Here is a 25519-nt window from a genome sequence, read left to right as displayed (position 1 = left end):
TTACTTTGGCATTTTAGTTTTCCGATGATCGAAAACGACTACGATCGCAAGCGTAAAAATCTCCTACTAGGGGTAAAGATGGAGAAATGAGGGCAATTTCGTTAAGGCGGCTTCATTGTATGGAAATGCTAAAGAAATTACAATATTTATTCAAATTTGTGGCAACAAAGCGGCAGCGCAGTGCAGTTATTCATTCACGTAGAATTTTAATTAGTTGCGGACGTCCGGGAACCGCTGCGGTGTCACCGGGCGAAAGCTTCCTTTACAGTTGTATTAAAAGTATTTGAACAATAGTTGTTTTTTTATAGTTGGATTATTCAAAAGTAGCTAAGTGATTCAATAAATTAGAGAAAAGGTGTGCGTATTGAAGAAGATATCACAGATACTAAATTTATAGAAACAATTATAATTACAGACGTACTTTTATTTAATTTTTGTTCAGTCAGATGTTATGGTGTTAACCGCGTATTTAGTCATAAAAAATTACCTAGTTCTATTTTTTTTATAGTAATACTTATTGGCCGGACCAAGCAGATGGCTGCTAACAAATTCAAAATCATCGCCTTTAAATGGAGCAACAATTCGCGGAACAAAAAATGAACGCGGCCTGAAAAGTGCCGCCCTGTATTAACCTGAGCACACCTTCACCCTAGACAGGAACACAACAATGCCGCTTGGTTACCGAAATAAGCATAACGGTAGTACCTACTTCCCCGGACGAGCTCCGTCACAATAAGGATCACTACCACCCAAAGGCCCCTTTTATCCCTGTTGTAAATTCAACAGTTCTCGCAGGAATAACTATAGATAATCGATTTCCGCACATGTTAAGTAGCGAACAGAAGCCTGTTGCTAAGTTTTCACTTGTATATAAGTTCAACAGGCATATCATAGGGACGATATGGAGCCTAATTAACCAACCCTTTTGTGTAAATTGCGAAGCATTTGCAAATTAAGTAGACGCTCTCATATTATAATTTTCCAAAAATATTCAACTCCTTTAATATATAATGTAATAACATTTCCGAATACATTTTCCTGTGGAACGATTTGAGTATACGAGGAGCAAAATTAATAACGAGTATTCGGTAGGGCTGTTGTCAAAAGGCTACGGAAGAAATATTTTGCAAGAGTTTAGACGTACTGGCCTAATACTTTTTTCAATGTAGACTTTTTATGAATTATAGCAAAATGTATATCGAAAATATTAGGCGTAGGTATCTAGTTATGGTGTAAAACGTCAAACACTCATCCCCTCTCCCATAGGAACCGAGCTTAATGTCGGGATAAAAAGTATCCTATATTACGTCTAACACTTCCAAAAATATGTGTACAAAGTTCGGTTAAGTAGTTTTTGCGTGAAAGCGTAACAAACAAACTTACATTGACATTTATAATAATAGTAGGGAAGTAGGGATAGGGATACCTACGCAAAATTTTAAAATAATCTTAACAATAAAAAGCGTGCTGTGATACTAGGGAGGTATTCACTAAGTATGTATGATTTAGATTAGTTTTTTAGATTGCTGACTGATGATGATGATGATGATGAGAATTTATTTTCGGAGTCTATTATAAGATTAGAAAAGGTGCCCACATAGAAGCACGTTGTTAAAAATATCCTTTCGTGGTAATGTGAAATAATATGAGGCAGTATGAACGGCGCGGCGATACAAAACAATGACGTCATCAAATTAAAAATTTTCATCTTATCAACCCATTACCGACCCACTAGGGCACGGGTCTCCTCCCACAATAAGAAGGGGGTTAGGGCCGTAGTCCACCACGCTGGTCCATTGCAGATTGGTGGACTCCGCAAACCTTTGAGAACATTACGGAGAACTCTCAGGCATGCAGAAATCTGCAAGTGCAAAAGCAAGTGATTGAGTGGCTGCAATCGCACCTTAAGGTAAATGATGATGCAGCGTAAGATGGTAGTATGCTAAACTGTAAGAGGTATGTTATTTATGTCAACCCCATACCCCTATGGTTCCAACACGACGTCGTACTGGAATGCTAAATTGCTTGGATTTGTTGGTAGGGTTATAACTAGGCGCAGACAAAGCCACCAGACAATAATAGTTTGGTAATGATGATTTTGGACAAATAAGTATATGTCTGAACAAGACTGGAACGTCTTTGCGTTAGATTATGTAATGGACTTTTTATCTGATAATTACTTGAAAAATTATATCTTAGAACTCCCCCTATTCAATAAAAGAATTGTCTTTTCAATATCTAAACGTCACAATCAAATATGTGCACCACTTTTATAAGTTAATTATATGCTTAACTACATCATTTGCGTTTTTCGCATTCAAGTACGCGACTGTTACATAGAACCCCAGATAAGACTGGTGACTAATATGTACAGGACGTACCTACCGGACTCATAAAAGTGAAAAGTAATTTGTTTGTTTTTTTGCTTAGCAACACTGGTGTACCTACGTCATTAGGAGGACTCGTTAAGTTAATGTTGCCAATCAGGAAGTTGTGGGTGCTGCTTTTGCAATTTGAATGTTTTTTACATAGAGGTTTAAAGGCTTTTAATATTGTGTGCGGTGTATTTTCCTACGCATTGTGGGACGACTTCCAGCCCGTTGGACGGATGACCTTATTTTTAAGGTCATCCATCCAACGGGCTGGAGTATGGGCTGGAGTGACGGGCTGGAGGTAGCTGGAAGGGGCTGGATGAAAAAGGCGGAAGAAGAAGAAGAAACACTTTATTGCACGTATAACATACAGGAGAAGAAACAGTAAGGAGTATACAGTACACAATGTAGACATGCGGCGGAGTGTTCCCGGAAAGGCCTATGTCCAGCAGTTAATGTTTGTGTACTGCTGATGATGACGATGATGATTTATTTGCCTACATGTTTGGTCTTGTTAGTAAGCTTTGTCGTTTTCGTTAATAGCGATACATTATTTATTAGATTAAATAAAAGGTTATAAGATATATTGCAGTGTGGTAATAAATGTTCGAGTAGTGTGGAGGAATACCTCTGATGATGGGAAAAATAAAATTTATATTTAAAAAAAAGTCTTAAATTTTGAGATTACAAGCGTAGCGATTCTTGGCTGTAGCGCAGTGCCACACCTTGGGGTACGGTAGACATCTTCTACCGAGCGGCCATGCTTCGGAGCCTATAACTTTTTAAATATCGGTTTAACAAATTGTTTGATAAGACAAATCAACTATGAAAAATTACTAGGACTCCATGGCCGCTCGGTAGAAATGCTAATTCCGTTCGGAATGCGAAGGTTATGTTATTCTATTTCTTAGAAATTATTAAAAAAAGGGTTGAACATTACAATATTTTTACTTAAACTTTTACTTATTGATACGATGTCAGGCACAAAAACTCAAGCCTTTTAACTGTGGATATTATTTTTAAAAGCGTTTTATACGCATATTAATTTTTGATTCTTGCAGAAACTTCGACGGATCTATATATCTAACTATCTTTTCGCCGGATAGTAATATCGGTATATTTTCCTAATGATTAATGCGTAAAGGTTTGAAAGTGTAGCAATTTATAAAAGGTTTTTCCCAACCCTAACTGCGCCATTAGGGCAGCTCGTTAGGTTAATGCGGCACGAGCAGATGTTCGTTGCTCACTGCTATTTTAGCCATGTATCATTCTTGTACATTCTAGGTAGGTAAAAGTCGAGACACCTACAAATCCGATGATCCTGCCCAGTATATTTTTCTTTTACGAATAAGTGTGGTCTGCCTTAATTGTTTAGTGGTTAGCGTGCTAAGCACGATTGATCACGAGATGTTGGGTTCGATTCTCGGATAGAAATTCAAATTTTCAAATTCAAATTCTACATTCGGAAAAATATGGTAGGTACTTACAAATGTTATCATTTTGTGTTTCACGCATATTTTGTCGTTCACATCGACGTCCAAATATTGAGGTAATTTAAAAAGCATAATATTAAGTATAATGTCAGTATAGGTAATTAGATATTTTTGTGCACTAAAAATTCCTTTACTGAATAAAATGAATTTTGTAAGAGCCATTTCTTCAAAGCTGGTTTGAATCTTCTCAGTATAATAAAGAATAATGGTTAGGTTAGAATGTCCATGCCCGTTCTTATGAGGGCGTAAAGCCTACGGTTCTATACGGTTCGGTTATAACGATGACTACATTATATGGCAGCATTCATGGCTAATTCGCCTTTGCACCTTGTGTAATAAAGCCTTAAACAAACTAAATTTCATAGTAAAATGCTACAACTAGTTAAAAATATTTACCAAATGCAAATAAAAAACATCGAAATCCGTTTAAATAAACGGATGTCGTTACTTCGGAAAGAACACCCTATATTATCCCATTTTTATTGTTGTTTGATGTGTGGTATGGAAAATTCTTACCCTAGGCTTGGGAAAACTCGGCGTATGAAACAATTGCGTAATCCAGTTATCCATTAACACTACACTTTTAAAACACAACGAATTAAATAAAAATGGCGCCAATGCTAGGCCCAATTCGGCAATGTGGTGTTTATCTCACGGTCCGCGAAGTAAGAATGATAGCACAATGTATGGGAAAGGTATCGAAGAGATGACCCCTCGATTGCGATGTTTTTGAACTCGCGAATCGTAAGATAAAATGACCAGTCGTACAATGGCCGGTCGGCCTGTATGAAGCTGATTTGCATATGTCTATACAATGTCTTAAAATAGGGAATATTAATCTCATTTCGAGAACAATAAAGGTTTTAAACAATACAAAAGATGCTGGGATGACAAGCCCCCAACGGCAGATTCTGCATTGGTAGACCCAGCATATGTGGTGATGACTTATGGATCAGAAACATGTCGCTAACAGCTATGCACCTGATAAGAAGGCTAAGAATCTCGCAACGAGCTTTCAAAATAGTATATATAAGAGTATACATACGGATACTAGTACGTAATCAAATCAGAAATGAGGAGACACGTAGACGTCCAGGGTTACCGAAATAGCTCTGCGCGTTGCGAAGTTGAAGGGGCAGTGGACGGAGGCCCATAGCTGGGAGGACCGATGGACGTTGTAGTCGCAAGGTGCTGGAATGTTTTCCCCCTCTGAAAAGCGCAGTTTGGTTAACCAACGCACAAGGTGAACAGACGACATAAAACGAGTCGCAAAGAAGACGTATCGTATCTAGACAATCTAAATACGATACGTCTTTTTTGCGACAAAGCTACAGACTAGAGGCACAAAACCATGGAATGTGGAAATCCCTTCATAACACCAATGTCTAGGAGTGCACGTTCTTCAGTTGAGGAGAAGTGATGATGAGACTAGGTGGACAGACGTCATGAATTGCATTGCAGGCATTCATTAGATATAAGTAAAACAGGACCATATGTAGGTATAACAGGACCATAGATATTCAAGGAGACTTATGCCGAGCGATAGATGCAATGTTGGTAATCAGTCAACGCAACTACTGCTCTTGGTTGAATAGACATTGCACATAAATATTACCTCTGATGACTTCTCATATGTAAATTTAAGGCTCTATATTTTCGGACACAAGGTCATATCCGAAAATACTCCGAGCAAGAAGTTCTATTTTTATATACAATGTTCCTTTTAAGCAATGAGAATATTTCATTATGATACAAAACATGTTAAGTTACATTTGTACATTATATATTATTACATTTTTATTCCTCATAATTAGATTTTTCGTTTTTTGAGACATCACACGATGAATTTGAAGAAAGTTCATTTTAATGTTCTAATTTTCCATAAAATTATTCTCGAAAAGCATAATTGGTTATAATTATACGAGTATATAAGCTATAATTACCCCTTAACTAGGTTACGTAGCTCTACGTTTGTACTAAAATTAAAATTCGTATCTCTATATTTTTGCCTACCAAGTTTAAAAAGATCGGGCTCTATAATTTTATCAAATTGAAGAAAATAAGCAGTCTGTAGCAGTTTCTGGTAAAAAGGCACGCACGGATTATCGGATATATTGAAGTTAAAAAAAAATCTTTATTCATGTTTGTCTATCACAGGCACTTATGAAGTGTTGGTCAAGGTGATGTGATGATGATAACAACGTTCGCCAACTTAAACCTAAAGCTACGTGGTACGAGCCTTGGTCTAAGGAGAGCCGACGAAAAAATTTGACGGGCGATTATTTTTGTTATCACAGTTAATTAATTTTAAGCTATGAAGTGAGAACCAATTTTTTTTTATCGTTCAAATAATATTATTATAAACTTAATATTCCTATAATTAAAGGAGCTTAACATATGTAAGATCGTTACTTACACGAGCATTAGATCATTTTGCTGCAACTGGGTCGCCCTTAACTCGACTTCATCTTATAACATTTTGTTAATCATGCATCGCACTTAAGGCCACGTGGCCCGGTGCCGCTTGAGACGGAGTCATGCGACACGTCTTAAATTATGCATCGGGGTGTTTACAGACCCCGCGCACCTGCGGCCCTTGCCACACCATATTATTGATGACTAGCGGTTATCCGCGACTTCGTCCGTGCATAATTCTGTTTATGTATTAAGTAGACTTTATCCGCGTATGCTTTTCGTGCGTACTGCATACCCACTTCCCTCATCAAATTACGTGCAAATAAAAAACTGTATGAAAATAACGGCCCGAAGCTTCGCACATGAGTATGTTCCCAGAAATGTTAAATGTCAAAGTTAAAGCGAAAAAAGGTTTAGCGAACAAATACATTTTCACATCCATAAATATTAGTAGGATTCAAACCAAACATGGCATAAGTAATAGATTCTTAGCAAGGATAAGTCTTGCCCTTATAGGACACAATCTTCGACACACACACACTGTAACACACGCATCTACTTAAATGTATGTAACATATTTGAATGGCATGGCATTGATGATAAAATTTCGCGAGTAAAATTGTTAATTTACTGTCTGCTGTTAAATATATCTCTATTAGTAAACTGTTAGTTTCTCGCTTTTCCCCGAATTGTTATTGTAGTTAAAAAAACGGGGCCGCGGCGCGGGCGGCGCATTCCCGGCCCGCATCTCTGATTTTCAAAGTTAAGGAAATGGTGAAATCTTCTGATACAGGTGTAGAGCTTCTGATACGGTTCTGAGAGGATATCCCTGCCGGTAATGGTTTGATAATGATGACCTAAGTATAGTTAAACATTTTCTTGAATATTTAATTTCGTTTTTGAAAGATTTGTTTTTTTTGTAGTGTGAACTACTTAAATGATTTGCAAACAACGTTGTTTGCACACTTTTACGAAAAAATACCTTCTTGCCTTTTCTATTAAAAGAATAAAACAATAGAGTTCAAGACCTTGCAATCATATTAAAAGCCCCGTTATTTTTTCTACAAAATTATTTTACTTCAAAATAAAGACTTCCAGTCAGAGACTTGTTCCATTTACTGAGACAGGTGGATCATTCCCACGAGAAAATTGAGTAATTACGCCGTTTTATTCATTTGATGTTGCACATACAAACCGTTTTCTTTTCTAAATTAATTTTATTCGACGGCCGATTGGCGGTGACTCTGTTTTCTGAGACCAAGGCCGTGTGGTCGATTCCGGAAAATGTTTGTGTGATTAAAATGAATGTTTTTCAGTGTCTGGGTGTTTATCTGTATTTTTTAAGTATTTATGAATATTATTTATAAAAAAAATTACAGTCATCTTAGTATCCATAATAAAAGCTACGCTTACTTTGGGGCTAGATGGCGATAAATGTGTCGTAGTATAGATATTTGCTATCTATGTTTCTTATGAAAATTAAGCTTGATTTGCTATACTCTGCGAAAAGCAGGAGAATCTTTATGGTGTAATTTATAATTTCTTTAATCCTTATACTCCATACCAAACAGATCTTCGGCAATGTAAATGGGCTAAAACTATCCTGTGTTTTTAAGGTAACTACAAGATGCAAGCATATGTGCCAAATTTGGTTATGTGGTAGCATAACAGACACACTGGCGTATTTATAATATTATTATGCAGACAATTTTTCGTTAAAAGTGACCTGTAATTTTTCTCTATCTTTCCGGTTTCGATTTGCCTACAAAAAACGTTTAACATATTTCCTGTTCGGGGTTGAGCGGCGAGTGGGTAGGTAACAGAGTCGATGAAATATTCAGAAGCTGCTGACAGTTGCAGGGGATCGAATTTAAACGACGAATAAGTTTTCACCCTTGATTTTATGCTGGCAACTCAGAAAGATCTGTCCTTTTCTTTCGAAATTATGATTTAGTCGAAGTTATTCAGCTGATTATACTCAGTATAAATTGGCAACTGAGGACTCAAAAGAAGGGAATAAGTTGGGTTCTGGCATTCCGAAACCAAAAAAGTTACAAACTTTATATTTTAGTTAGTTACTAATGTTATCGAATTGACATTTTTAACAGATTGCAAATAATAAACAATATATAGTTTCATTGCAAAAGGTGCAAAATCGGTAGCGACGGCTTTTTTTAAGCGTTTAGTAGCCCAGTAGGGGTCAAGTGAGATATCATTTGATAAGGCATAATTTGATCACATAGGATTGAATAAGTGACCAGGCTTTCGTAATGATGGATGATGATGATAAACGACGCGACTTCCTTTCATACAAGGTTCTTTGTATTCGATTTCGGGAAATTATTAAATTTTAAGTTATAGTAAGGTATATTTCAGTTTTTATTTTAAAAGTAATTTAAAAAAAACATCACTTAATATTTTTTTTACACGGATGTCCGTTATATATATGTACGTCTGAACTTCCCAAAATTATTTATTAGACCTTAAATGCAAGCATAGCTGATGTTACGGCTGTCACAGCGTACTTTTTATGATAACTTTGCTAGGTTATTTCCTTTTTAGTACTTATTAATACCCAGAAAATAATTTTTATGTCGGGAAAACTAAGGGTTCTCGCAGTATTTTCAAGACCCAAAAAACGCAGACAGATACTAGGCTAGCTGGAAAGGGGATTACCATCTAGCCTTATATTATTAGTCTGCATTTTTAATTAAATACACATTCGCTGGACGCTGTGATGATTTATAAAATAAACCACATCACAGTCAAAGGGGAGCCCCTACACCAACCTCTACATTTTATGTCATGTTTCTTTGATTCATTCTGCGATTGACAGATAAACTTGCACATCATCAAGCACATCATGCACCAGTTTAGACTGGTATGTATTTTTATTGAAGTATTTTTGCTACACTTCTAGAATATATCAATTTTTTAAACTTAAAATGAATAAAAATCCAAACCGTCAGTGTTTGATCCTGAGCACTTTAACTTAACAACGGTTCTACCTTTTTTCAGTCTTATTAGTCAAAGATACAGCTTTATAATCTTGTATTATACTGTATCTTTGTCTTAAAGAAAAGGAATTATGAAAATGGTCGATTAATTTACTTCCATGTATCCTGAAAGAGTTGGCATTAACTTCAAATAGGTGTTGTGTGACCATAAGATGGCGGCAAATGCAATTTGCGGGGTGCGAAGCTGAAATTGAACTGCCGCAGCACGTCGATTCTAACCAATCTGTTCTTATTGAATGCATACTTTCTTCAGCCACCATTTTTCGATACCTTTTTTTTATCTTTTTAAAATTTGGACTGTTCATCTTCCTGGACATAGTCTCCAGACTATGTACACACGAGACCTGTATTTTGGGGTCCACCCCAAAATACAGGTCTCGTGTGGGATCCACAGGTTATTAATAAGAAGACGCTAATTTAGATATAGGTACGTTAGTACGTATATAAGTACCTACACTCAACATTACAAATTTCCACCCCAAAATACAGGTCTCGTGTGGGATCCACAGGTTATTAATAAGAAGACGCTAATTTAGATATAGGTACGTTAGTACGTATATAAGTACCTACACTCAACATTACAAATTTTCTTAATTAAAATATGTGAAATTTTTTTGTGCTTTATCCCAATCCTTTTCTTTTTATTGTGGTATGTTTATGTGCTGTGATTTGATCCAATAATTATTTATTTTATACATTTATACATTCAAACTCCTCCAAAGCTGGAGCGTTGGTTTGGGTGAAATTTTGTTTGTATATTTGAATGGGTTTCTGGAGGGTGATATTAAATTAAATTTTTAGAAAAAAATGTCAGCATACTACCCTTTTAAGATTTTCTTGTTTCTTTCTTTATGACTTTTTCAGCAAAGCTCATTCAAAACCCAAGATGGGCTTTAGTGTGCAAGAGAGATTCTTTTTTCCGAAACGTCCAAACCGCTCATTTCAAGTACAGTGAGTTAGCCGTAAATCGAGTTTAAATTTCTTTTTTACGGTGGAGTAATTTATTTCATTCTTTATTTATTCTTTTGACGGCCGACTGGCGCAGTGGGCAGCGACCCTGCTTTCTGATCCAAGGCCGTGGGTTCGATTCCCACAATTGGAAAATGTTTGTGTGATGAACATGAATGTTTTTCAGTGTCTGGGTGTTTATCAGTATATTATAAGTATTTACGTGTATTATATTCATAAAGATATCCATCAGCTATCTTAGTACCCATAACACAAGCTATGCTTACTTTAGGGCTAGATGGGGTATGTATTGTCGTAGTATGTTTATTTATTTATTTATTCTTAACTTAGATATTGAATAATCTATATATATAAATGATAGTTGTGTTAGTTACACCTTTTATAACACAAGTACGGCTGGACAATTTTTTATGATATTTGATTTTTTGGATTCCTCTTATACCGGAATAGGATATTAAGTATTAAAATATAACATTCATAAAAAATCCGCGGTACGAAGTTCGCCGGGACCGCTAGTAAAAGATATATATAGAAATTAAATAAAAATAGTATATAGTACTAAGTGTAGTAAAGAAAAATAATAATTTCAGTCACTTTATCTCTTAAAAACAAGTTATTGAGCTGCCTGATTTTTTCGTGAACAGTTTAGTAGTTTCAGTACCCAGCAGTAGAGCTTTTTGTGACAGAGCTCGCCCGGGGAAGTGCTATCACCATGGTTATTTCTGCCGCTAAGCAGCATTGTTGCAATGCTGTACTTCCTCGCCCTTATGGTTCAGATCATAAGGACGAGGTTGCCGGTGTAATTACAGGCACATGAGGCTTAATACCTACGCCTCTCTCTCGACACAAGAAGGCATGTTGCAGGCCGTGCTACTTCCATCCCTTTGAAGTGTGGCTCTGTTTATAGGTGATGGTTTTCCCCCTTCACACCAGGTGGACCGTCTGCTTTGTCCATCGATTAATATCACAAGAACGATTAATATCAATAATATGAAAAATAAGAACATTGACAAAACACAACTAAATACGCTTGAATTGAGAGCTTGCTTTTTGTAGTTATACTTCTTTTGTCGCGATGGAGAAAGTTGATGAGAGGGAATTTTTACGATGCGAACACCGACACCTGAATTCTACATCGCAAAGTTAGTTCTAGGTGGCATAAAATTCGATAACTATGTTCAAGTTGTATATTCTAGTATTTTTATATTTAGAACACGTGTTTCGTTACAGTACAAACAGTGTGAATAAATAAATATTATTACGTTAATAAAACCTTTTTTATTTAAATAAAATCTTTTTGATTAATTTTAATATTTATCGTTAATCACTACTGCATTTAAGTTATTTTTTTTCCATACGCCAAAGAACTATAACTTCTAACGCGCTTCTAAGTTGACAATAAATAATGTTAACATTAACATTTACTCTTTCCTCTATTGTTTTTGCTACGTACTAGGGACAATACAATTAGTGGGATTATGTAACGTTAAACCGAAGACCTTTCATATTTCAGTATCCAATACTTTTCAGATATTTTGAGATGTTTTATTGAAGTACAATATAGTACATTGATGGTCACCTTTATCTTAATTATCGGATACCTGATGAGACTCGAAATACATTAAGAGGTATAAGCTCAGGCTTTGTGTCCCCAAGTGATTATGACTGAATTATGGACTTACTTGGGAATACTGTGTTTGGTATCGATAAATTGTCAAATTGTTTATGTAAATTCTGTATACGTACTTAGATTAATTTATTGAAGCTAGTTAATTATTACCTCTAGCTAGGCTAGAGGTAATAATTTGAATTTTTGTAAAAGTTCTTTAAAGTAAATTTTGCAATTCATCGTGGAAAGTGCATTTCATAAACCCATAATAATATTATCGTGCCTAATACTTTTTCTTTCTTCTACAGAAGGAACCCTTAGTGCACGAGTAGGTTGTATTGTGCGTAACCAGTTTTGTTTTTGTATGCAGAAACACAGGAATTATGTAATTATTTTATTTTGTCAACATTTTGAGAAAAATAATTGAACTATAACTATGAACAATAAGCATAGTATAGGAGCGGTGATAGCCCAGTGGGTACAACTTCGACTTCACTTTCGTGGGCGGACGGGTTCGAAACTCAGCACGCACCTCTAAATTTTCTAAGTTACGTTTTAAACAATTAAAATATCACTTGCTTCAACAGTAAAGGAAAACATCATGAGGAAATCTGCATACCTGAGAGTTCTCCATAATGTTCTCAAAGATGTGTGGAGTCCACCAATCCGCTGGTCTACAGCGGCAGCGTGGTGGACTACGTCCTTAACCCCTTCTCATTGTGGAAGGAAACCCTTGCCAAGTAGTAGGCCGGTAATGGGTTTATGATGATAGTGATGATGATGATGATGAATAAGTATAGGTATATTTAGGTACCACCTTAAGCAAATATTTTAGAAATAACCGTGATTTTAATGTTAAATGAGTTATGACTTCAGAATAGATATCAAATATCCAAGAAGCTGAGGATTTTGCGAATATCTAAGCTCGAATGCTTTGTCAAATAATTTGTGATGCTAAAATTCAATTATTTCGTAATTATGTACGCAAATTCAGCAATCCCGGCCCGTAATGAAGTGGTTCAAAGTGGATTTATAACGTACAAAGGCATTCCGCTGTCAATATGTTGTGAACAAAACTGCGCCGCACCGTCCCGCTCGTAATTATTATGAAGCAGTGTTTGTATCGACCTTTATTACTTCCTGCAGGTGACACCGAATCAGCGCGATCAAAGTGAGTGCTTTTAATAAAGCTGACGCCGGCGTACAGCCGCATAGTCTAGCGTATTTGCGGTATTTTATAAGCATAAATTCTAATTCACGTGAAACAAACATTCAAAACTTAAAATTATACATTTATATTAAAGACATCGACTCGTAAAATGTTTTATTTTCATTTCATCGTTAATAAAGCTTAACAATAGTATTGAATATATTGTCGCATGATAATTGAAATATTTGAGTGTCTTGGGGCCAATGTGAGCTTGAGTTTTGCCGCATTTAAAGCGGTAAGAATATAGTAAATTTTAGTAATTCTTATTTTAGTTCCTTGGACACTTTTGTTACAGCGCCAAGATGGCGTCAATCAATAATCAATTGGAGACAAAAAAACAAAGTGACAGCAGCATGTTCAGTCATAATAATAAAGTAGGTAGGTACTAACGTGCTTGAAGCAGTTTCGTTATTTTATTTATTTATTTATTTAGTAAAGTTACACCAACAGCTTGTTCACAATACATAGTAAAGAAAAATTACAAATATTTTGTTTCTAATCTGTGTGACTTAACGGTGTGCACAGCATTTACTAGAAAATAGCCGATATTAAAACTACAAACTGTAATATACGAAAAGTAAAACAAAACTAATAACAAGAAAAATAACAAAAGAAAACTAAAAATTACAATCCAAATGTGTAGTCCGGATTGCTTGACAAAGCAGAAATAATAGCACGTTTAAAAGCCTTTGGCCTTTGACAAAATTGATCAATATTGTTATTTTTACTTCATTACAAGTTGGCCCTTAAATGCTACCGCCTGGTGGTAAATAATGACGCTGTCCCGTAACCAGCTAAGGTTAGCGGGCTAACCTGTTAGTGTGGCAGTTATATTAAAAGCATACGCATATTTCGTTTCTTCGATACATCGTACCAAATCGCTTGGCAGCACGTCTTTGTCGGTAGAGTAGTAACCATCCGAACCCAAAGCCACCGACTAAACCAGAAGAAATTTGGAAATTAGATATTCCCAAATTGCCCTGCCCAGGATCGAACCCGGGACCTTCCACTTAAAACCACAGCACCCACTACTGTGCCAGGTAGGTCGTCAAATTAAAAGTATTAATAAAGAGTTATAATAATAATAGTGTCGGTTAGTCTTGGAGTAAATGTTACCACCATCAAATCACCTAACCTGTTACAATAAAAAATATTATAAAAAAAAAACAAGTTTTATATACTAATTCGCGTCCAAAGTTTCCCACGCGAAATAGATGAGCGCAAATCTGACCCTACGCATAAATCTGATTAAAACAGGCTATTTCGTAATATTTCGAGTTTAATCAAAGCGTAGAAGCAGCCCTTGTGAGCGTGAAAGGGGTCGCAACTCCCCGCTGCACGCGAACCAAATAACTAGGTTAATTGTAAGGGGTATTAAAGATAAGTAAGTGTAGAGTTTAAAATGTTGGATATTAAATTTGGAGTTCTTGGATATTACACAGCAACCGATTTCGTATCAGTAATTGACGCTTGGGGATGATTCTCATAAGTTGAAAGTTTTATTACGTTAGCACCTACCTATTATTAAACTAATGTTCATTAAGATTTATTTTAATACTCCTATAATAAACATGAATTAGAAACGTTCACTGTTTAAAATAGAAAAAAATAATAATATCACTAAACCACTGCTACAACATAACGCTAAGGCGATACTCTGTTTGGGAGAAACAACGCCACAGATATGTTAACGTTAATGTCACTGCCAACATAGCATTATATTTATTTGGTTTTAGTTTATTTTATTTTATTTAGTTACGTATTATTATCAATATTAAATAAATAATAAATAAACATTAAAATCCATCCAAATCATCTTAGACTAACTTTTTTTTTTTTTTTTTTTTAATTTTATGTTGGGCGTATATGAATTGCACGCCATTATATACATAATATAATATTAATAAAACAAGATAAAATACGGACACCTTCGAACAGCTGTTATAGTAGGTAGTTTTATCACACCAAAAATAAATGCTTTTTATCGAAAAACGCAGTTATAAAATTACATTAACATACGGCACTATTGAAAGCCACACAAGCAGATAGAGTTTAAAATTTACGCTTCTACCATAATTTCAAACTTTGCGTACATAAACCACTATTATGGACATGGACGTGTGGCATGTTTAATATATTGTGCATCGTGCATAGAGAATAATGCACTTCTAAGGGGCTCATCTAGGGGTGATACACGTGGCAATAGACAGAGGTCACAGGTCAAACGCTAAGCAAGTCAAGCAAAAGGTGTTTCACGGGGCCCTTCGTTTTGAATTATAATCCTAAGCTGAGTCAATAAAAAACCGATCGAGATGTAAGAGTCCGACTCACCTGGAGCACGTTCCGTACGATAAAACTTTTTTTCGTTTACCGTTGGATGTAGTATTTTTATAATTTCCCGCCTAATGAATAATGAGTAAGGCATTTAACTGGGTTAGTGTAAAGGCTCGATTTTAAAATATCCCCTTTATTATCTTTTACACTGTATATCCTCACTATGCTTTGTTTAGTTTAGGATGATCATTTTAAATATCGTCGTACTTCATCGATGATAGGGTTATTAAAGCACCCCTTTGTATTCAAGGCAATTTGTAAAAAAACCGTAATAAATGCGGATGAAGATCGCAGGCAACAGATAGTTTCTAAATTAAAAAAGTATATATTTAGGTCTCAGTGGTAGAATTATATATTTTAAACTAGCTTTCCCGGCGAACAGCGGATAATTTTTTTTTTTGATGAATTTATAAATTAAATATCATAAAAATTGGTCCAGCCGTTCTTTAGTTATAAATGGTGTAACTAACACAACTTTCTTTTATCTATATAGATTGTATTATGTGCTCCCGAAAAATGTCTAGGTAATTGGGCCACCTAACACTTTACGTGTATAAAACTTCGTCTAGTAGATTTGAAGAAAGTAGGCTACACCAAAGATACCGAAACGCGAGTGACTAAAGGTGTTTTTTTTTTTATAGCGCACAGCAACCTAATAAATGAAAAACTAATAAATGTACTAAATGTGTCAAAATTGTATTTGAGTAATTATTGCTATTTTTCTTGCTTTTAATAGTCTTTAAGTAAGTATTTGAGAAATTCAATCGAAATTGGGGATTCTTTTGTTACAGCAAATATGTTTATGTAACCTAAAGATTCTAATCAACATACCACGACCGATTAATATAATAGTTTGAAATTTGTCCACTCCATTTTTTTCGTGTCCCGTGAAAAAATTCGTGAAAATTCAAGGTTGAATATTTAGAAAAAAAAATTAAAATAAATTAATTGGTTGGTAGGGTGGTAACCCACCAGAAGGAAGATAAATAGATATTTAGCAATATTTTTGCGCTAAACTCAGGTCTGATATAGTCTCATATAAACTTATCTTTGTACTTATTATTATTTCCACAAAATAGACGCAAAACTAAAGCGTTGCAGAATTTGTGGCAAATAGTTTTTTTTAATTTTCATAGACAATAATTTTCAGAGTAATTCCAACATAACCTAACCAAACTGTTAGATTATGTTGGATATCGAGGACACTTAGTATTACTAAATTCTAAACTATTGTAAATGTGTTTCCAGTTTCATTAGCTACCTGTCTGACAATTAAGACCAATCAATAATAACAATGCAATTTCAGTGCCACAAGAGGGTTCGCCCGAAGGCTTTGTTAAGTGATATTGTTGTGCGTATGACGCGGTAGGTATATTCTGCTTTCAGATTCTAGCTTTGATCTATTGTAATAATGATACGTATAGCACTAACAGTCAGTGATAATAATTCATAGTGCACTATTTCGATAGATATGGTGTCAATGCAATTATTGTATGAGGTAGTTTGTCATACACACACATGTGTGTGATCGAAGTAGTCCACTTTGAATTGCTATCATTATTAAATTGTTTTCACACTATATTTAATATCGGTTTTTAAATTTGAAATGTATATTTTTATTGTGTTTGTTTTTATTTATTTTAATATACTTGGTTTTTTTTAACACATAATTTACACTGAAAATTAACGAAAATATTTTTTACATTATAAGACAAGTTAGAAAAAACTAATTGTAGTTTTGTGTTCTTGCTCTCGCAAATGTACGCAAAAAATTTTCATTTTTATATTTCATAACATTTCATCTTCCCAAAAAATATGAACATTTAATTTTTTCTTAAAGTTGCTTGGTTGGAGGTAAGGTTAGGTTATTGTGATTACATATATAAATTTCACGTTGAAAACAAACGACAACAATAAAAACTTTAACGTGTAAATTATAAGAGATTGGGCAATCGCAGTGTGGTATTGCAATTTCTGTTTTCCGCCTGCAAATTGCATTTCCCGCCATCTTAAGACATCAAAATATTAGAATTTATTTGCGGTGGTAACGTTCTCCGCTTGCAGGCTGCAGCGCCTATAAATTTCACTGACAGTATTAAAATCGTAAAGTTTCCTCACGTGAAAAGGCGAAAAGTCAATTTGTGGAAGCTGGTTGGAGCCATAACATCAAGTGTAGCTTGTTTATAAAATCTTCTTAAAGTGGGAATATTTTTATGTTTTGAATGGAGACTTTTATTATATCTTCTTCATCATCATATCAAACCATTACCGGTTCACTACAGGTCTCCTATCAAACCATTACAGGCACGGGTCTCCTCCAACAATGAGAAGGGTTTATGCCGTAGTCCACCACGCTGGCCCAGTGCGGATTGTTGAACTCCACACGCCTTTGAGAAGATTATGGAGAACTCTCAGGCATGCAGGTTTTTTACGAAGTTTTGAAGTAAATGAGTTAGATTTTGCCCGTGACATACAACTTGATATCTCGCACCTCCGCAGTCCCGTTGTGACCACGATCCATGCAACTGGGTCGAAAATATCATAATATTATCGTGGTATGTACCCGTTGAACTATTTTCAAGAAATGTTGATTAACCACGATAATCTTAGTTTTTTTTTTTTTTTTTTTTTTTTTTAAGTATATAGACAAGTGCTTGACTGCAATCACACCTGATGGTAAATGATGATGCAGCCTAAGATGAAGCGCGCTTGCCTAGAAGATGCCTATTCACTCTTGATTTAGTTTAAAATCTTTAATTTTATTAGTGTTTTACCTACACTTGGAACTATTAAAATTATTTACTAAATCTTTAGTCTTGTGCTATATTTTCTTAATTCCCTTTTTTATTGGTAGTTCACATTTATGGAGCCGTCTTCAAGCTATAATATAATCATAAATAAAATCATGGGCCATAAATGATAACATAACAGTCTCACGAAATGTTAAATAATAAAAAAAAGTGTATCAATGAATACGAGCAAAAACTAGTACCAACTAAGCATATAAAACTCGGGTCTCACAAAGTTTCCAAATATATAAGACGTCGGTAAAAACTTATTTGACGTCCAAATTTTCCAACTGTCAGCAACGCTTGAATATTTATTGGGGTCATACTTTCTGCCCGCAGAGAGAAAATATGTTAAACTTTTCCGATCAAATCGATAGGTAGAGATAAATCTTTGAACGTTTAAAGAAGCTTACTTAGAATAAGTAAGAATTGGGATTAAAGTTTGCTAGAAGAAGAAACGTAATCGTATCTGGCGTAATGAAATCTAAATAGATCTTAATGTGTTGCGAAATTATCTTGATAATATTTATCTGTAACATAAATATGATATTAAAGTAAAATACGCAAAAAAAGTCGCGTAGTTTAAATTGTATTTTCGTTTGGAATACCTACTGCCACTCCGAATACAGATAAATAAATGAAAAACACAAAGCGGCAAATGCGTCATTTATTGTCTGTATAATAGACTACTAAATTGATTATTATTTTTGAGTACTGTTAAAAGGTTTTTTGTTTACGTTTGTGCCTAGGTGTTTTTATTTTCACTTTATTAAGCTCCACCAGTCGTAAGGCGATTGTGGTAAGTGACGTCAACTGGCCCAATTTCCTCTCACAGAAGTAAACATAACGTTAGTTTGTAATAGCTCTTACTGCTCTATCAATAAAGATACTTGTTCTCTGCTTGCACCCAGTTCATCCTGTCATTTATAATGAAGGACGACAGGGCCGCAGGTGCGTAGAGTTTCACTGTGAACACTCCAATACATAATTAAGGATGCGTTACTTATGCGACTTCATCTCTTAGTGAAGTCATGTGGAGTTAAGTGTGAGGGATAATTAGAAGTTGTAAGAAGGATCTTCGTGGAATTTTTGATGTAAATGTATGTCAGGCATAAGTAAACTTTATACTTACACTATATAGAGCTTTCTGTGCTTCTAGGTTTTATTAAAGCGCCTATCTGTATCTTTTAAGTTATTATGAAAATTAAGCTTAATTTGCTATAGCTCCGCGAAAAGCAGGAGAATCTGTATGGTGTAATTTATAATTTTTTCAGTCCTTATACTCCACACTAAACAAATCTTTTGCAATGTACCCTCTACGCACGTTTCGCTTCGAAACCGGAGCATCCTCAGGACCGTATTGTTGACTTTACAATGAATAATTGTTAAGACTTAACTATAAATCACACCATACAGATTCTCCTGCCTTTTGCGGACTATAGCAAATTAAGCTTAATTTTCATAATATAGCATTGATTTCCGCAAAGTAACGCCTGCTTCTGTCCATTCTTTTAAGATACTACACACTACTACAGTTGATTATTTACTGCCGTAACTGCGTCGTTTGTCTTTCACCAGTCCAAGACCAATTTAATGGTGCGCCATTAGTAATTAACATAACCCGATTAACCGACATTGGAACAGTGAGTGTTGAAGAAGAAGAAATACTTTATTGCACACAAACAACAAAATATACATAAAAAAAAAGTGTGAGCCGGGACGCCTGGCAGCTGTGAAACTTCAAAATTGTTTTCTGTAAGTTATCGCAGATATTACATAATGAAAAGATAAGGCATCACAAATTTGTTCCACAAATAAAAAAAAAATACAACTAAATGGATAGCCACTCCTTTTTGTAAGTCGGTTAATAATGACTGTTTTATTACAAAATTAATATTCATTTTTATTGTTACATACGAAATACAAAAATCCAATCATATAGCGTGGCGAAGCGTCGCCACGGCCTGTGTCGCCACGCCAACAATCAGGTTTACCCTCCGCTTATAGATGTTTCACATAAAAAAAAAGAATAAACAAAAATTGTAGGCATGGAAAAGGCGGCCTTATTGCTGTAAGCAATCTCTTACAGGCAACCTCTGGCAGAAGGAAAAGGAGTGTTGTAGGTTTAATCTATGTATCTCTCTCTGTCTCTCTCTCTCTCTCTCATACGAGAGAGCTTGTAGACATTGCCATGCTGGGAATGATAATTATGATCATCACAATCAATATTCCTCGGGTATACTTTCTTTACGCCCTAGCTAATCAACCAATCAACTTGGTTTTTGGCATAGACTTAGTTGAAAGGACGGAGAGTAACAAAGGCTACTTTACATACTAGAAAAACACACAATTCCCACGGGATTCTTGAAAAAACTTAAATAACGGACGAAATACGCGGTTAGCAGACTCTATATAAATTAGACAGATATACTACTATTGAGTGACACTTTTGTTACAGTGAAGACGGCTGCCCATATTCACGAATTTCTTTTTATTAATCTAGTAAAACGTACTCGTATTTGTAACGTTGGTTAATATGGGGCACTAACGACTCAGCAGGTGTACATCTGTGCTCATTTATTTCTCACGCGAAATAGATCAGCGAAAATCTGACCCTATGCATAAATATCATTAAACAGTCTTTTTTTTAATAACTACTAGTTTAATCGAAGGGGCCGTCAATGGAGTATTGGGGTCGCGAACATTCGGCGATCCGCGAACAGGTGACAGACATGAGAAGTCTGGTTTCGCGTTAAAAAAGTGTACTTTTATTACGTAGTGAGTAAAGCGGTAATTTTGGTTGTAAATATAATCTATTTAAATATAGAAAATTATTATTATATTTACTGTTTCTGCTATAGGTTTAATAAAATAATATAATACATATAAAGTTTTCGTTTAACTTTTCTGCGTGTTGTCCTCTCAGTGATCGTCTTTCAAATTTTCACAAATTTAATTTCGGTGATTCTTTTATCATTTAAAAGGGTGTACAATTGATAGACTATTTTTGAAATATCTTGCGTTATAAAATTCGTTTACTTTTTTAACTTCTAAAAAGTCGTTGGGTCGTTACTTATGCCCGTTTTAGCTAACGTCGAACATGGCAATGCTTAAATAAGTACTATTTAGGCATTGCCTAACCTAATTTAAGATAATATAATAATAAAAAAAATATACCAAATTTAAGGTGATACCTGTACGGTGTAGGTTTGGCAATAAATAAAACTACACCAATAGGCATCACCTGGGAGTTGGTGAAACGTTTTTTCTATTGACATTGCCTAAATTATTAGGTATTCGATTTAGGCGATGCTTAGGTTTAGTGTAAACGTGAATAAGAATATGTTTTAATAATAGTAAAACAAAGAAAGTGTGTTTTTATTTTATTTGTTTTATAGATTTGAGCACACTTGTTTTAAAAAAAAAAATGGTTGTCCTATTTAGCTTTGACGAGAATCCCTCTGAAGAGCTATGGGAAAAACGCACCTCTCTACTGATTATCAGCATTTTCAGTCTATTAATGTTTAGCATCTTGTCTTGTCTACTCTCTTGATATGTATTTATATCTCTGTAACTACTTTTTTTCTTTGGTGTACAATAAAAGTGTATTCATTCATTCAAAGTAAAAGTCAAAAATATCTTTATTCAAGTAGGCCCATAGGTGGCACTTTTGATGCGTACATAAGAATTACATGGTAGTGAGATGATGGCGATAACCACATTCGTAAACTTAAAACTAAAGCTACGAGGGTTCCAAACGCGTACTGGTCTAAGAAGAAGCCCAAAACAAACTTAGCCGGGTGTTTTTTTTTTTGTTATCACCATTGCACAAAGTCATTTTAAATTATTAGTAGAGCAACCTGGTTAGAGCAATAATTTACACCCAAGCTTATTTATCGATTACGTAGTCCTTTTACTATAATAGGACTTTTCTATAAGCTTCATTCATCTTGCATACCCTCTATGCACGCCACTGATGATAGTCCAATAAGGACTGCAGCCTTTGACATCCTTCTATTAACTAAGTTCTATTAACTTCTATTCACCCGCCTCTTCTTAAGAGAGAAGAGCTTATAGGAGAGAAGGAATAAGATTTGAAACTCTCCGCACTGTTTTGATGAGGGTTGGGGGATTTATGGTTGTTTTTCTATTTATAAGGATTTATAATTGTTATTCTTTCCAATGATGCGATGGTTAACACTTTTAACCACTCTCTTCACGTGTCTGTGGACTACCACAGGTCGCCCTATTCGGCGAACCAAATTAATAACTGCTCTACAACTTAGTATAACAGCTATAACTACGTAAACTCTATGTTAAATTGATTGTTCAAGATGTAACCTAGGTGTCTGTAATAAGAACGGCACATAGCTATGCTGCACGGGCGTGACAGAGCAACGCGAGATCTACCTGGGATCACCAGCTACTATCCCAGAAATCCTCAGCAACCTGGGCGGCATGCTGGGATTCTGGAACGAGCTTGGATGGCTGGAGTAGCGAGCAACATTGGGAATTTTCACGTACAACAAGCGAAGCGCTTACGTGCGGAAACTGCCCAGAAGAAGAAGAAGAAGATAGCTATGCTGCTTGGGCTTCTGTCACCCAATGGCAAATAATTCATGCAGACAAGGCAAAGTGTACCGAGATCTTGTGACACATAATCAAACCTACATACTATAACCATTTACGATTGGAGTTACTAAATAACAATAAACATTAATTTACTCTCAATTAATCGCAAATCAATGGCAATCAGTGCAATAGATTGATAAATAGGTTACTTGTACTTGTACAGTATAGAGAATCTATTAATAAGTGTTCGGTTTATTTAATCTATTTAAATTATATTGAGATAACTGCTTATGGGATGTTACAATACTTAACCAAGCAGCATTAAATTATGTTTGACAGCCGGTTGGCGCAGTGGACAGCGAGCCTGCTTTCTGCGTCCAGGGCGGTGGGTTCAATTCCCACAACTGGAAAAGTGTTTGTGTGATGAACATGAATGTTTTTTTAATGTCCGGGTGTTTATCTGTATATTATAAGTATTTGTGTGTAATTATATTCATAAAAATATTCTTCAGTCATCTTAGTACCCATAACACAAGCTACGCTTACTTTGGGGCTAGATGGCGCTGTGTGTATTGTCGTAGTATATTTATTTATGTTTGCCAAAATTTACCTACTGTAATAATTGTTGGCTTAGATTTTTTTTTTGAGTAATTGATTGAAACTGACACTCGTTTTTATGGTTCGTAGTCGCCACAATACATTCGATTACTTAGTATCTAAGCAAGCCACATTCAGTAATTACGATAACTTAATATACATTCCTAATCGATGTGTTACATTCAACGATGTTGTTTGTTGACGAGTTGAATTCGATTATCAACAATTTACCGGCTAACAACAGGGTTATTTTTGCTGCCCTAATTTCTGCCTGCTGGTTTGGCTCAACAAAAGGTAATCTCCTGAGCACAAATTATTGGAAGAACTCTGTAGTTCAACAGTAAGTTTTACTTAAAGCACAGTCAAGGCGAAGTCAGTAATTAGAGAAATAATAAATAAACAAATATTTCTAGCGCTTGCGTTGCGAGTTTTACTTATCTCAACTCAGTACCACAGTATAACAGATGGCTTATATACTATCCCCGACGTTATAGATAAATATGTACCAGCCGCTGTCATACTCAGAACCAGGGAGCTCAGGTGAATTACGGGAATCCCTTCTGATAAACGACCGGCCTAATTCACTGGACATTCGCACTCCCGATCCGCGATGTATCGAAATTTGCATAAGAATCTCGTTCCCACAGATTTGGTTTTGTGTTACGCTTAGACATTAATTCCATTGGCACAATGTCTAGCTTCTGTGGGAATGTGAATTAAGTTTGTTGCTTTTATTAATATCGCAAATATTTATTCTTGTTTTTATTTTACTACGTTGTACAATAATTGATGTTAGTCGTGACTCGACTTTAATGCATTAAACATAAAGGTGTAGGGCTGATGTTGTACATATTGCTACTGGTTTGACAGTGTATATTTTTAACTATGGTGTCTGATTGACTTTGAAGTTTTGTTTTCATCTTCGGAAAGTCTACAGTTGAATATACCTACCACTCATTTTGGTTGTTGTTTCTTCTAAGCATTTAGGTTAAAGCATCATTTATTTCTCTTAAAGAATAATTTACATATTCACTTACAGATAAATCATATTGAACTTATATTATTTGATTAGCAATCATTTTTATATTAAACTTATTATTAAGGTATACATATAAATTATTAAAGATCTACCCTCAGATACTTCGATAACCGTATGTTGCGAAATGCGAAGTCGTTGCCATAGTGTGGTCATAAGCGGTATTACAACATTACAATTGTCATAGTAGATTTTTTAGTTTGCTTTTGAAAATTGTAAACGATTTCGCATTTTTCACTTCCGTGTGCAATTTATTGTAGAGTTGAACTCCTTCAAAAAACACATTTCTTCGCCCGATTTATGATAATTATTTAAAATACATAAGACATTGTTTCTAGCTATGACTTAGTTCCTTGATAGTTTAGAAGTTTGAGACCGCAAAGAATATTACCTGTAATAAATTCGCAAGTTTAGTTTATAATTTGCAGGTTTCCACCGGTTTTCAGCTACTAAAAGAATATTCAGTAATTCTTAAAGGGGAGAAGATCGGCATTTAATAGGCATATGGTATAAAGTTAAAGATAATCCTTAGCATTACAATTAAATGATAAACACTAGGTCATTATGGTTGTCATTAGACTGCGTAATGTAACTAAAAAAGTCATTAAGAGGTTTGACTGCAGTTTCACCTGATAGATGGTAAGAGGTGATGCAGTTCAAGGCGTTACCAATTGGGGGTATTGCAGTTATAAGACGTATATTTGATTATGTATCGTATTGGAACGCTAAATAATATGGTGGTTAATAGCCACGGTGTAAGAGCCTGCCATCAGGCAGCTTATCGAAAAATTCTTATATTTATTTAAAATCATACTCATGTTTTTAATACAATAGCAGTATATTTTTGTTTTTAAACTATGTAAATTACCTGCGCTATAATACGAAAGTAAAAGAAGCTAATGCAGCAAGGTACCTGCATTAACATTTTCAAAGAGTTGACTCGGTGAAATTTCAAAGTAGTATTGGTCCCGTTCCAATACTAGAGACCAAGGTACGTGCTCCGGACTAAAGCGGGACAGTAAAATTTTATTATTTCTTATAAAAGCCAGCCATTTTCAATCCCAAAGTCCCCATGGAATGCTGCATTGTTTTCACCGGAATAACCG

At 35.1% G+C, this 25519-nt stretch overlaps 1 protein-coding gene across 1 annotated transcript in view; it reads right to left on the bottom strand.

The window, feature by feature from the left end:
• The window catches only part of LOC120631972, a 344454-nt gene that overhangs the window by 5642 nt on the left and 313293 nt on the right, over positions 1-25519 (bottom strand). The gene's annotated exons all lie outside the window — the stretch shown is intronic.

The sequence above is a fragment of the Pararge aegeria genome, chromosome 19 (assembly GCF_905163445.1).
Source record: "Pararge aegeria chromosome 19, ilParAegt1.1, whole genome shotgun sequence".
Taxonomy (NCBI): Eukaryota; Metazoa; Arthropoda; class Insecta; order Lepidoptera; family Nymphalidae; genus Pararge; species Pararge aegeria.
The sequence above is the reverse complement of the archived record's forward strand: the minus strand, read 5'-3'. Positions and strand labels throughout refer to the sequence as shown.